Source organism: Schistocerca serialis, chromosome 8 (assembly GCF_023864345.2).
Source record: "Schistocerca serialis cubense isolate TAMUIC-IGC-003099 chromosome 8, iqSchSeri2.2, whole genome shotgun sequence".
NCBI classification, from domain to species: domain Eukaryota; kingdom Metazoa; phylum Arthropoda; class Insecta; order Orthoptera; family Acrididae; genus Schistocerca; species Schistocerca serialis.
Genome location: NC_064645.1, coordinates 414,419,537 through 414,435,152, shown reverse-complemented (window position 1 = coordinate 414,435,152; position 15,616 = coordinate 414,419,537). Strand labels below are relative to the sequence as shown.

Genomic DNA, 15,616 nt, shown 5'->3' with positions numbered 1-15,616 from the left:
CGGGTAAGCTACTACAAACAGCATAGTGAACGCATTATTGTGGCCAAGATAGATACGAAGCCCACACCTACTACAGTAGTACAAGTTTATATGCCAACTAATTCTGCAGATGACGAAGAAATTGAAGAAATGTATGATGAAATAAAAGAAATTATTCAGATTGTGAAGGGAGACGAAAATTTAATAGTCATGGGTGACTGGAATTCGAGTGTAGGAAAAGGGAGAGAAGGAAACATAGTAGGTGGATTTGGATAGGGGGACAGAAATGAAAGAGGAAGCCCCCTGGTAGAATTTTGCACAGAGCACAACATAATCATAACTAACACTTGGTTTAAGAATCATGAAAGAAGGTTGTATACATGGAAGAACCCTGGAGATACTAAAAGGTATCAGATAGATTATATAATGGTAAGACAGAGATTTAGGAACCAGGTTTTAAATTGTAAGACATTTCCAGGGGCAGATGTGGACTCTGACCACAATCTATTGGTTATGACCTGTAGATTAAAACTGAAGAAACTGCAAAAAGGTGGGAATATAAGGAGATGGGACCTGGATAAACTAAAAGAACCAGAGGTTGTACAGAGATTCAGGGAGAGCATAAGGGAGCAATTGACAGGAATGGGGGAAATAAATACAGTAGAAGAAGAATGGGTAGCTTTGAGGGATGAAGTAGTGAAGGCAGCAGAGGATCAAGTAGGTAAAAAGACGAGGGCTAGTAGAAATCCTTGGGTAACAGAAGAAATATTGAATTTAATTGATGAAAGGAGAAAATATAAAAATGCAGTAAGTGAAACAGGCAAAAAGGAATACAAACGTCTCAAAAATGAGATCGACAGGAAGTGCAAAATGGCTAAGCAGGGATGGCTAGAGGACAAATGTAAGGATGTAGAGGCCTATCTTACTAGGGGTAAGATAGATACCGCCTACAGGAAAATTAAAGAGACCTTTGGAGATAAGAGAACGACTTGTATGAATATCAAGAGCTCAGATGGAAACCCAGTTCTAAGCAAAGAAGGGAAAGCAGAAAGGTGGAAGGAGTATATAGAGGGTCTATACAAGGGCGATGTACTTGAGGACAATATTATGGAAATGGAAGAGAATGTAGATGAAGATGAAATGGGAGATACGATACCGCGTGAAGATTTTGACAAAGCACTGAAAGACCTGAGTCGAAACAAGGCCCCCGGAGTAGACAATATTCCATTGGAACTACTGACGGCCTTGGGAGAGCCAGTCCTGGCAAAACTCTACCATCTGGTGAGCAAGGTGTATGAAACAGGTGAAATACCCTCCGACTTCAAGAAGAATATAATAATTCCAATCCCAAAGAAAGCAGGTGTTGACAGATGTGAAAATTACCGAACTATCAGCTTAATAAGTCACAGCTGCAAAATGCTAACACGAATTCATTACAGACGAATGGAAAAACTAGTAGAAGCCAACCTCGGGGAAGATCAGTTTGGATTTCGTAGAAACACTGGAACACGTGAGGCAATACTGACCTTACGACTTATCTTAGAAGAAAGATTAAGGAAAGGCAAACCTACGTTTCTAGCATTTGTAGACTTAGAGAAAGCTTTTGACAATGTTGACTGGAATACTCTCTTTCAAATTCTAAAGGTGGCCGGAGTAAAATACAGGGAGCGAAAGGCTATTTACAATTTGTACAGAAACCAGATGGCAGTTATAAGAGTCGAGGGACATGAAAGGGAAGCAGTGGTTGGGAAGGGAGTAAGACAGGGTTGTAGCCTCTCCCCGATGTTGTTCAATCTGTATATTGAGCAAGTAATAAAGGAAACAAAAGAAAAATTCGGAGTAGGTATTAAAATTCATGGAGAAGAAATAAAAACTTTGAGGTTCGCCGATGACATTGTAATTCTGCCAGAGACAGCAAAGGACTTGGAAGAGCAGTTGAATGGAAGGGACAGTGTCTTGAAAGGAGGATATAAGATGAACATCAACAAAAGCAAAACAAGGATAATGGAATGTAGTCTAATTAAGTCGGGTGATGCTGAGGGAATTAGATTAGGAAATGAGGCACTTAAAGTAGTAAAGGAGTTTTGCTATTTGGGGAGCAAAATAACTGATGATGGTCGAAGTAGAGAGGATATAAAATGTAGGCTGGCAATGGCAAGGAAAGCGTTTCTGAAGAAGAGAAATTTGTTAACATCCAGTATTGATTTAAGTGTCAGGAAGTCATTTCTGAAAGTATTCGTATGGAGTGGAGCCATGTATGGAAGTGAAACATGGACGATAAATAGTTTGGACAAGAAGAGAATAGAAGCTTTCGAAATGTGGTGCTACAGAAGAATGCTGAAGATTAGATGGGTAGATCACATAACTAATGAGGAAGTATTGAATATGATTGGGGAGAAGAGGAGTTTGTGGCACAACTTGACCAGAAGAAGGGATCGGTTGGTAGGACATGTTCTGAGGCATCAAGGGATCACCAATTTAGTATTGGAGGGCAGCGTGGAGGGTAAAAATCGTAGGGGGAGGCCAAGAGATGAATACACTAAGCAGATTCAGAAGGATGTAGGTTGCAGTAGGTACTGGGAGATGAAAAAGCTTGCACAGGATAGAGTAGCATGGAGAGCTGCATCAAACCAGTCTCAGGACTGAAGACCACAACAACATCAACAACAACTTCAAACCACAAATGAAACACCAACATTAGGGAGATTCTCCCTGAAGGCTTCAAAGTTTACCACCAGTACGCAAAGGAGCTCAGTACAACGGTACTGTATTGTAATCTGTATCCTGCCTGACTATGCTAAATGACTAACGGTGCAGTTTAATACTGAATTAAGAATGAAATTAGAATTATATGTTAATACCTTCAGCTGCAGACGGGCGTTGATATATACACTCCTGGAAATTGAAATAAGAACACCGTGAATTCATTGTCCCAGGAAGGGGAAACTTTATTGACACATTCCTGGGGTCAGATACATCACATGATCACACTGACAGAACCACAGGCACATAGACACAGGCAACGGAGCATGCACAATGTCGGCACTAGTACAGTGTATATCCACCTTTCGCAGCAATGCAGGCTGCTATTCTCCCATGGAGACGATCGTAGAGATGCTGGATGTAGTCCTGTGGAACGGCTTGCCATGCCATTTCCACCTGGCGCCTCAGTTGGACGTCGCAGTCGTATGCAGTCCTGATTGTGGCGCTCACCTGCACGGCGCCAAACACGCATACGACCATCACTGGCACCAAGGCAGAAGCGACTCTCATCGCTGAAGACGACACGTCTCCATTCGTCCCTCCATTCACGCCTGTCGCGACACCACTGGAGGCGGGCTGCACGATGTTGGGGCGTGAGCGAAAGACGGCCTAACGGTGTGCGGGACCGTAGCCCAGCTTCATGGAGACGGTTGCGAATGGTCCTCGCCGATACCCCAGGAGCAACAGTGTCCCTAATTTGCTGGGAAGTGGCGGTGCGGTCCCCTACGGCACTGCGTAGGATCCTACGGTCTTGGCGTGCATCCGTGCGTCGCTGCGGTCCGGTCCCAGGTCGACGGGCACGTGCACCTTCCGCCGACCACTGGCAACAACATCGATGTACTGTGGAGACCTCACACCCCACGTGTTGAGCAATTCGGCGGTACGTCCACCCGGGCTCCCGCATGCCCACTATACGCAACTGCACGTCAACTGCACATACAGTTCACGTCCACGCTGTCACGGCATGCTACCAGTGTTAAAGACTGCGATGGAGCTCCGTATGCCATGGCAAACTGGCTGACACTGACGGCGGCGGTGCACAAATGCTGCGCAGCTAGCGCCATTCGACGGCCAACACCGCGGTTCCTGGTGTGTCCGCTGTGCCGTGCGTGTGATCATTGCTTGTACAGCCCTCTCGCAGTGTCCGGAGCAAGTATGGTGGGTCTGACACACCGGTGTCAATGTGTTCTTTTTTCCATTTCCAGGAGTGTATGAACGGGGACAGGTGCAAATGTGTGCCCCGACCGGGACTCGAACCACGGATCTCCTGCTTATATGGCAGACGCTCTATCCATCTGAGCCACCGAGGGCACATAGGATAATCCGACTGCAGGGATATCTCGCGCACTCCACCAGCGAGACCCACATTCTCACCTTATATGTCCACACACCTCATTCGTAGTGTCCCTACCCAACAGATTCATTACTCGTGTAAGACATCCTTACGAAGTCCCGTAAGAGTTCGGGTAATATGTGTGCATCCGTACAGAAGAGGAAGGACATGGCCGGTACTGCCATAACTATGTACTTAAGTGGATATGGTGTCTGTTCTTTCTGACGTGTCTGAAAGAACAGTTCCTCACCCACAGTATTCAGATTTTCCAGGAAATAGTTGACGCGTGAGACCAGGAAATGTACTTTCAACCGCCTTGAGGCACCCAACGCTTTTAATTTATCCAGCATGTTTCTTACTATGTACTCACAATCAAGGTCTTTGCATTTGCTAAGACACTTTTTATCAACTCGTTGAAAGAATATCCAAGATGGTATTTAAATTTCATTCATGCTGTATTCAAATGGTTCGTCTTTATTGGTTTCCGACTGTAAGGGCCGGAGAAAACTCCTTCCTCTTATCTCAGCTCCTCATGGTCACGGTAACATAGTAAGAAGTATCACCATCTTTTTCTAGGGCTTTTGTAAACTGTTTCATAATGCCAAGTATTATGTGATGGGCGGTAGAAATTTTGAAAGGAATAATACATCTTTCCCTTTTTAGTCTCTTGCGCTATTGTTCAATTTTCATAGGAAGCAATAATCCTTCCTCACAACCTCAACACACTCGATGTGGGCCCCATGACTTGTCCTAGTCCCCAACATTTACGCCAAAGTACGTGAAACACAGTCTGAGATTTTCCCCAGCTACTTTTTACTACACGTTAGCCACAGATGGCGGCCGGAGTGGCCGTGCGGTTCTAGGCACTACAATCTGGAGCCCAGCGACCGCTACGGTCGCAGGTTCGAATCGTGTCTCTGGCATTGATGTGTGTGATGTCCTTAGGTTAGTTAGGTTTAATTAGTTCTAAGTACTAGGCGACTGATGACCTCAGAAGTTAAGTCGCATAGTGCTCAGAGCCATTTGAGCCATTTAGCCACAGATCCATCTAAAATGATCAAGGCAATCAATAAATCTCTTGAAAACACGAAATTCACAAAACAAATACCAGATGATTCATCACCCATTACTGAGGTCTGCGTAAAAATCGGTATGTTCAGCCCAACATGTACACCTTAACATTACAGGATCACCGAAATATATAGGTAGCTGTATTGTAGACTATAAAGCTGTAGGTCTTTTCGTAGCAGGTTCCATTGAAAACCTTCACTAAACAATACTGGCATTATAATAACGAATAGATGGCTACGTTTTACATAGCTCACGTAAATTATGAGTTTGTGTCAAAACTTCATGTGATTGAACATTCTATGTATTTTACCTGTAATCTGTAAACCAGGAAAGCCCATTGTCAGTCAATGAATTATGTTCATGGTCCATGTGGGCTGAGAGCAAACTGAGACTTCACGTCGGCACCAGGTGGAGAAATCAACCCCAGGGCTAAAAACCTCCTCGATTCCTCCACAATGAAGTATCAAGGGAATCTCGATGATGCTACCCTGCAGGGATGACAACGTGAACTATGTTTTCAGTTGTGATGAACGCATAAAACTGCTGACGTTCCGCCTCACTAGTTTGAACCACTCCCTCTGTTCACTCACTTGTTTTGTCTTTCTCATTAGGTTCGTTTCTCTTCAACTCGTACACTGGCAAACACATCGGCCACCATGCTAGGTAACAACATGTTCTGTCCTGCATTACGTTGTAGTCAGACGGTGCCCAAGCTTATAATTAAGCCCTCAGCTACGCGAGGCTTTGCCATCGACAGAAGTCTGTACAAGAGACCAAGTACGCCTGGGGTGGAAGCTGCGACTAGAGCCGGGTTTTCCCAGGAGCAGGAATATAGCGCAGCGAGAACAGCATAGGAGGTTTTTGCCTCGACAGGATTACAAAACTGAAATATACTGCGTATTTGCAGTTTCCCAGAAAATGATAACGCTAGCGCCCTTACTATTCAGTCCACACGTACTGTCTGGGATGAGTTGAAATAAAGTGTCGGTACTTTAAAAAAAATGGTAATGTACAGTACAAATCTGCTTGGGAGAAAAGAGGATTTCTGGTTAGTCGATAATTAAAAATTTAATGATATTACAATGAAATGAAAACCCTTAGCTGCTTACAGGCGCTGACTTACGTCAACGGGGACAGATGAAAATTTGTGCCCTGTCCGGGACTCGAACCCGGGATCTCCTGATTACATGGCTGACGCTCTATCCATCCTTGTTTTTTCCATTGTTGATCGTCGTGTTCGGTCGTTTCGGACGTCACAAGACATCTGTTCCAGTTCGTTTGTTAATCCTTCCACTCAGTTTTTTATTACAGAGGCCAACAAGCTCTCTGCCTGAACACGCTGAGATACCGTGCCAGCATCCATCTGAGCCACCGAGGACACAGAGGATTGTGCGACTGCAGGGGTTTGTCTATGACACTTCTCCCGCCAACCCACATTCTCAACCTATTGTCCCGCACTACATTCGTAGTGCCCCCGCCCATTATACTCATTACTCGCAGCGCGTTGCGAATTCCCGCAAGAGATCGGGCACTGTTTGTGCATCCTCACAGAAGAAGAAGAAGATGGTCAAGTGACTGGTGAGCCTTAACTATATATATACACTAAGATGGTATCTATTCTTTCGGACATGTCCGAAGGAACAGAGACCATCTCAGTATAAAAAAAAAATGGGCGATGAAGAAGATTATTTGCTCCATACTTCCGTGAAGCGCACAAAAACCCAACGATTTGTTTTTGACACTGTGGTAAATTAAGTTTATCTTCCTCGGTACTGACGTCCACTCGTACCATTTTAGAATTCTTGGGGCATAATGTATACAGACTTTACCTGAATTGCAGGAATTTCTTCAATAGAACACAGCATTAAGAACATTAGACTTTTCCAGAATCATCTGGCCTGTCACGCCTGACATAAAGCTCTAGCGGACTACGCACTGCAATTTGCTGAGAAACACTGCCACTATCTTGCCATTTTCAGGTGACAGCACACTACGCCGCGCATTACGCACTACACGACTCAAAATCCTTGCTCCTAGGGAGAGCCGGTTTTGCCGTCCACGTACGTGCGGACGATACAAAGGTATGCGCTTCGGTCTATTTCACTACAAGTAACAAATCGCTACAACCTTCATGGCTTCTTATCAAGTCCCATCGTCTGTCTGCATACTTCCCCACTAGTGAGTTTGAAATCTGAGCTATTTTCTTTGTTTATTACGCAAGCATTGTAGTTAATTAGTCTTCTGCCTTTTCTAACTTTATATGGACTGGAATAAGATGGTTCAAATGGCTCTGAGCACTATGGGACTCAACTGCTGAGGTCATTAGTCGGACTGGAATGAGAGAACACCTCAATTTTTATAATATTTTTTTCTGTTTTAATAACTTGCCACGTGTGATCGTCTTATTTCCACTAATAATCTCACATTTTAGGTTAGTGGTTGCCAAAATAGACTTGCAGACTTACCTGTCATTCGTATTGAAGAACATATTCAAGTTACATTAAAATTCCACTGACGGTTTCTCGTCTGCACCCGTCCCATTTGTCCCAGTATATTCATATAGAAAGTATCGCACAACGACGTACAGTAAGTCAAGAATTCTGATGCTGCGATGTTGATAGTGACAGGAGGATTTCTCTTGGGGTAACAAATCATTTCTCTCCAAGAAGATAAGAAAACCACATTTAGGGAAAGGCTGCAGCCAAGATTTTTGGACTGGGCTACCATGACAGGATAGCTTTCTCCTGAAATCTGAAACGTCTAGTGGAGAAATCTATGATCTCCTGCTGACTGCAGAAGAAGAGACAGCCCATTCCACCTTCTCCAGTGATGAACATGATCTTTAAATACTAGTTCCGGTGATTCACTTCATTTTTAAAAGCATATGTCAACTCAAAATCAATTTTCATTTAGTTTTTACAGATATATTTTCTACATCTACATCTACATTTATTCTCCGCAAGCCCCACAACGGTGTGTGGCAGAGGGCACTTTAAGTGCCACTGTCATAACCTCCCTTTCCTGTTCCAGTCGCGTATGGTTCGCGGGAAGAACGACTGCCGGAAAGCCTCCGTACGCGCTCGAATATCTGTAATTTTACATTCGTGATCTTCTCGGGAGGTATAAGTAGGGGGAAGCAATATATTCGATACCTCATCCAGAAACTCACCCTCTCGAATCCTTGACAGCAAAGTACACCGCGATGCAGAGCGCCTCTCATGCAGAGTCAGCCACTTGAGTTTGCTAAACATCTCCGTAACTCTATCACGCTTACCAAATAACCCTGTGACGAACCACACCGTTCTCCTTTGGATCTTCTCCGTCAACCCGACCTGGTTCGGATCCCACACTGATGAGCAATACTCAAGTATAGGTCGTACGAGTGTTTTGTAAGCCACCTCCTTTGTTGGTGGACTACATTTTTTAAGGACTCTCTCAATGAATCCAACCTGGCACCCGCCTTACCAACAATTAATTTTATATGATCATTCCACTTCAAACCGTTCCGTACGCATACTCCCATATATTTTACAGAAGAAACTGCTACCAGTGTTTGTTCCGCTATCATATAATCATACAACAAAGGATCCTTCTTTCTACGTATTCGCAATACATTACATTTGTCTATGTTAAGGGTCAGTTGCCACTCCCTGAACCAAGTGCCTATCCGCAGCATATCTGATTCTTGAAATTTTCCTGCCGTAAAGAGTACTCCAAAAGCTTTCTGAGATCGCAGCTGGATTACGTCGATTTCTTGCCACGGTGTTTTGGCTAACAGCCATTCAGCCACCTCCAGTTATTTTGCATTGGAGACTGCTATTTCACGTCGCTAACTTTATACCAAAAATTGGCGTGGGGAAGGCAACGCTACCTAAGTAACCTCCGTCGAGCTTCAAGCCCTCTTCAAATATTGCTCCATCTATGACCCGCAAGGGCATGTGTAATGGTGATGCTACATCCGCACTCTCTAGTGGAATGCTCTCTCACAAAGATTCATATGTCAAAATTAGTTAAATTAACTGTCGCTAGACCGTCATTAGACGCAAAATGCTTTCTTTCTGAAGAAATTAAAGCACTCATCGGGTTCTTCGACTTATCCTGTTGAAAGCTGCTGTCACGAATAAGGAAACGTTAAGTTTTTGTATGTCCAGCCTTGTGATTGAAGGTCTGGGAAACATCGGCTGCTCACTTATGTAAGAAAAACCAAACCCTGCCGCCGTCGTTATTATGTCATTTATTTTATGGTAACCCGTTTCGGTGCTTCAGTGGACCATCTTCAGGCCTTGTTGATGCTAAGGGGGTTAGCTCCAACCGTGTACACGATGCATCAGTGGCCGGTATCTATAACTGGTTTTCACAAATGGTTCAAATGGCTCTGAGCACTATGGGACTTAACTGCTGAGGTCATCAGTCCCCTAGAACTTAGAACTACTTAAACCTAAATAACATAAGTACAACACACACATCCATGCCCGAGGCACGATTCGAACCTGCGACCGTAGCGGTCACGCGGCTCCAGACCGTAGCGTCTAGAGCCGCTCGGCCACTCCGGCCGGCCTGGTTTTCAGAGACTACCTGTAACCGCAGTGTTGTCTATCCTACCATCAACTATGAGCTCAACAGGTTGTTTGAGAGGAAACATTGTGTGAAAGTCCTCTTCAGCCCAACTACAAGGATTTCAGCAAAGTACTATATGGGGTAGCGGAGGGCTGCAGTACCTTGCCAGTTCCCCAAGGCCTATTACACTACTGGCAATTAAAATTCCTACACAACGAATATGGCGTGCTATTGACGCGAAATTTAACGGACAGGAAGAAGATGCTCTGATATGCAAAAGATTAGCTTTTCAGAGCATTCGCAGGAGGTTGGCGCCGGTGGCGACACCTACAACGTGCTGACATGAGGAAAGTTTCCAACCGATTTCTCATTCACAAACAGCAGTTGACCGGCGTTGCCTTGTGAAACGTTGTTTTGATGCCTCGTCTAAGGAGGAGAAATGCGTACCATCACGATTCCGACTTTGATAAATGTCGGATTGTAGCCTATCGCGATTGCGGTTTATCGTATAGCGACATTGCTACTCGCGTTGGTCGAGATCCAATGACTGTTAGTAAAATATGGAATCGGTGGCTTCAGGACGGTAATACGGAACGCCGTGCTGGATCCCAACGGCTTCGTATCACTAGCAGTCGAGATGAGAGGCATCTTATCCTCATGCTGTAACGGATCGTGCAGCCACGTCCCAATCCCTGAGTCGACAGATGGGGACGTTTGCAAGACAACAACCATCTGCACGAACATTTCGACGACTTTTGCAGCAGCATGGACTATCAGCTCGACGGCCATGGCTGCGGTTACCCTTACACGCTGCATCACAGACAGGAGCGCTTGCGATGGTGTACTCAACGACTAACTTAGGTGCACGAATGTCAAAACGCCATTTTTTCGGATGAATTCAGGTTCTGTTTACAGCATCATGATGGTCGCATCCGTGTTTGGCGACATCGCGGTGAATGCACATTGGAAGCGGTTAATCGCCATACTGGCGTATCACCCGGCGTGATGGTATGGGGTGCCATTGGTTACGCGCCTCGGACACCTCTTGTTCGCATTGACGGCACTTTGAACAGGGGCCGTTACATTTCAGATGTGTTACGTCCCGTGACTCTACCCTTCATTCGATCCCTGCGAAACCCCACATTTCAGCAGGATAATGCAGGACCGCATGTTGCAGGTCCTGTGCGGGCCTTTCTGGATACAGGAAGTATTCGACTGCTGCCCTGGCGAGCACATTCTCCAGATCTCTCATCAATTGAAAACCTCTGGTCAATGGTGGCCGAGCAACTGGCTCGTCACAATACGCCAGTCACTACTCTTGAACTGTGGTATCGTGTTGAAGCTGCATGGGCAGCTGTACCTGTACACGCCATCCAAGCTCTGTTTGACTCAATGTCCAGGCGTATCAAGGCCGTTATTACGGCCAGATCTGGTTGTTCTGGGTACTGATTTCTCAGGATCTACGCACCCAAATTGCGTGAAAATGTAGTCACATGTCAGTTCTAGTATAATATATGTGTCCAATGAATACCCGTTTATCATCTGCATTTCTTCTTGGTGTAGCAATTTTAATGGCCAGTAGTGTAGGTTGGTGCATAACTTCAAAGTGTTTTTATTTTGCACGCTGGTATTCCTGTCGCTATGTCATTTTCTTGTAGTTGATTGTTACTATTTAAGTGTAGATATTGTCATTTAGTTATTTGAAAATACTGAGTGGAGATGTGAACATTTTCAAGTTCAATAGAGGGGTGCAGCAGCGAAGACGAACAGAAACATTTGTGTCACGTATGGGGGATAATGTCAGTGCACAGAGCACGGAAATAAAATTGTTTTCTCGTCTTGAGGAGGATGTTTTCGACATTAGTGGCTCTTTACGTTGAGGAAGACTCTCAGGGTTTGACGAGGATCGTTTAAACGCGCTAATCCACAATGACCCGGTGATTTCGAGAACAGACAAATATGATGAACTGTGATCACTCAACTATGGAGCGATATTTTCATGTAATGGGAAGGTTCCGAAACACTATGTATGGGGTCCACGTGCTCAAAGCCAGATCGCTGAAACCACGGGGTTGCCATATGTGCATCTCTGATTACTTATCAATTTGCCGTTGAACAGCACCGACTGTTCCCATCCTGTAGTGTTTCTGGTGACGACAAATGAGGAAAAGGAAGGAACGACTTAGCCCGAACAAAGAAGCATCTCCCCGTACGAAGACCTACACGTATCCACAAAAGGTAGTGTTAAATATCTGGTGAAACAGCGACAGTGTGCCGTTCTGCGAACTGCTTCCCCGAGGTGTAACCATCACTGAGACGTTCACTGTGATCAACAGAGACGCTTTGTCGACGCAATCCAAGAACGACGACCACAAAAACTGCTTAAATTTATGCTACTCCACGATAACGCCCTCCCACATTCTGCTAGACTCACAAAAAAACTTACACAGAGTTGGAATGGGAAGTCATTCCGCAGTCACCTTATTCACGTGATATTTCGGCTTTAGATTTTCACCTTTTCCGCTCTCTATCTAACAACCTTCAAGGAAATTCCTTTGGGAATGATAATGCACTCCGAAAATTGCTCGACGAGTTCTTCGCCCCAAAATCATTTGCTCTCTACAGTCGCGGAATCGAAAAGTTAAGCCAGCGTTGGTAGACTGTTGTAAATAGTGAAGGAGTATATGTTATTGATGATTAAATGTCCGTTATGTGTATCTGCCGCGTTTATTAAAATTACGAAAAAACACTGAGGTCTAATGCACAAAACCATGACATTGGTCAGATAACATGCACAGTGCGTGAAAGATGCTTTGAGCTTAATCGCCAAACTCGCCTTTTCAGTCATAGCCGAGCATTGTACTTCCACAGGACAATCCATGGATTATTCTAGCATGGAAACTTTGGCGTCGATGAGAACCTTCTGGGATTCAGTTATTAAGGAAACTGAGCAAATACGTTTGGCGGACGATCTTAACGAGAACCTTCTGGGATTCAGTTATTAAGGAAACTGAGCAAATACGTTTGGAGGACGATCTTATTAGCCGTGATGGCCGCTTTCAACTGGATACGGTGTGATGAAACGTTTTATTTCGACGGTCTGGCGACAGTTAATTGTATTGACTTTGATACCTGAGATTTAACTCCACGAACGCCCATTCCACCAGAGAGTGCGCTTGTAATATCACGTTTACGCATGCTGCTGCGTGCCATAGATGGAGTGGTACTCGAAGAGAGCCCTAAACTCAACATAGGTCACGTATATAGCGGGTGCATTTGCTTCAGCAATGTAGTGCCAATTTTTGGTGTATACTTAAGGATATTAACTAGCAATCTCTGGTGCAAGGTATTCACCTGAAGATGGCTGAATGGTTGTTAGCTGAAATATCTTGGCAAGAAGTCGACGTAATCCCACTGCAATCACTAAACGTCATCCTGTATATTTTGCTGTTCGAATTGTTTCTCTCGTGTCGAGAAACACATCACACATTCTCAATTTATTAACCGATAGATACTATATCTGACTCTTGCTACATTTGCTCCTGTTTTTTATGTTTTTTCTTACATGTTTCTGGGTACATGCTCTTACATCTCTATGTTTAACACATTTATTACTAAAATTTATATATCTTTGTGTCGCTCTTATTGAGACATGAGCGCGCTTTAGATGTTTAGTCTATGGCGAATCAGATTATTTGGTAGCAGCATCAGACAGCACGGTTGGGTTGATTACGATTACTAGACAACGATGAAAACATGTGTGTAACTACTGAAACCTGTCGCGCTTGAGTTTCTTACAGTAATGAATGAACATTATTTACATTTCAGTTACTTCTGGATGATTCAGTGGTTTATCTGGATTTATGTCCCCAAAGTTATGTTGTTTACGTAATTTATATTCCTTGTGTTCGGATCTTAATAGTGAATGTGATTTCATTTAGTAACTGTGAGACACCCTTGGGCATGGGTGTGTGTGTTTGTCCTTCGGATAATTTAGGTTAAGTAGTGTGTAAGCTTAGGAACTGATGACCTTAGCAGTTACGTCCCATAAGATTTCACACATACTCACTCACTCACTAAAATTATGTCTCGTTTCGATAAACAACGTCGAAATTTAATGCATTAATTACATACAATCATACCGTCATTGGATTTTATAAGGAGTATCAATTGTCAAGGTAACTGGGATACCCTTACTTCGTTACCCGAGCTGCGCCAGAGAGGGCCTGAACCTACTAAAATTGGAATCATACAGGGTGTTTCAAAAATGACCAGTATATTTGAAACGGCAATAAAAACTAAACGAGCAGCGATAGAAATACACCGTTTGTTGCAATATGCTTGGGACAACAGTACATTTTCAGGCAGACAAACTTTCGAAATTACAGTAGTTATAATTTTCAACAACAGATGGCGCTGCGGTCTGGGAAACTCTATAGTTCGATATTTTCCACATATCCACCATGCGTAGCAATAATATGGCGTAGTCTCTGAATGAAATTACCCGAAACCTTTGACAACGTGTCTGGCGGAATGGCTTCACATGCAGATGAGATGTACTCAATTGTTTCTGGATTCTGGCGGTGCACCTGGTCTTTCAAGTGTCCCCACAGAAGGAAGTCACAGGGGTTCATGTCTGGCGAATAGGGAGGCCAATCCACGCCGCCTCCTGTATGTTTCGGATAGCCCAAAGCAATCACACGATCATCGAAATATTCATTCAGGAAATTAAAGACGTCGGCCGTGCGATGTGGCCGGGCACCATCTTGCATAAACCACGAGGTGTTCGCAGTGTCGTCTAAGGCAGTTTGTACCGCCACAAATTGACGAAGAATGTCCAGATAGCGTGATGCAGTAATCGTTTCGGATCTCAAAAATGGGCCAATGATTCCTTTGGAAGAAATGGCGGCCCAGACCAGTACTTCTTGAGGATGCAGGGACGATGGGACTGCAACATGGGGCTTTTCGGTTCCCCATATGCGCCAATTCTGTTTATTGACGAAGCCGTCTAGGTAAAAATAAGCTTCGTCAGTAAACCAAATGCTGCCCACATGCATATCGCCGTCATCAATCCTGTGCACTATATCGTTAGCGAATGTCTCTCGTGCAGCAATGGTAGCGGCGCTGAGGGGTTGCCGCGTTTGAATTTTGTATGGATAGAGGTGTAAACTCTGGCGCATGAGACGATACATGGACTTTGGCGTCATTTAGACCGCAGCTGCAACACGGCGAACGGAAACCCGAGGCCGCTGTTGGATCACCTGCTGCACTAGCTGCGCGTTGCCCTCTGTGGTCGCCGTATGCGGTCGCCCCACATTTCCAGCACGTTCATCCGTCACGTTCCCAGTCCGTTGAAATTTTTCAAACAGATCCTTTATTGTATCGCGTTTCGGTCCTTTGGTTACATTAAACCTCCGTTGAAAACTTCGTCTTGTTGCAACAACACTGTGTTCTAGGTAGTGGAATTCCAACACCAGAAAAATCCTCTGTTCTAAGGAATAAACCATGTTGTCTACAGTACACTTGCACGTTGTGAACAGCACACGCTTACAGCAGAAAGACGACGTACAGAATGGCGCACCCACAGACTGCGTTGCCTTCTATATCTTTCACATCACTTGCAGCGCCATCTGTTGTTGAAAATTGTAACTACTGTAATTTCGAAAGTTTGTCCGCCTGAAAATGTACTGTTGTCCCAAGCATATTGCAACAAACGGTGTATTTCTATCGCTGCTCGTTTAGTTTTTATTGCCATTTCAAATATACCGGTCATTTTTGAAACACCCTGTAGCAAAAGTGTTATTGTGACTGGATTTTACTGGGAGTATCAATTGTCAAGGTATGTGGGATATCCTAATTTCGTAACACAAGCTGCGCCAGAAGGGGCTTGAAACAATCAAAATGGGAACTTTA

At 44.4% G+C, this 15,616-nt stretch overlaps 1 non-coding gene across 1 annotated transcript; it reads right to left on the bottom strand.

The window, feature by feature from the left end:
• Positions 1–3,978: 3,978 nt before the first annotated feature.
• Trnai-uau (transfer RNA isoleucine (anticodon UAU)) lies at positions 3,979–4,053 on the bottom strand. The gene has a single exon. It is a non-coding gene; the product is annotated as a tRNA-Ile (tRNA).
• Between the last annotated feature and the right edge of the window lie 11,563 nt (positions 4,054–15,616).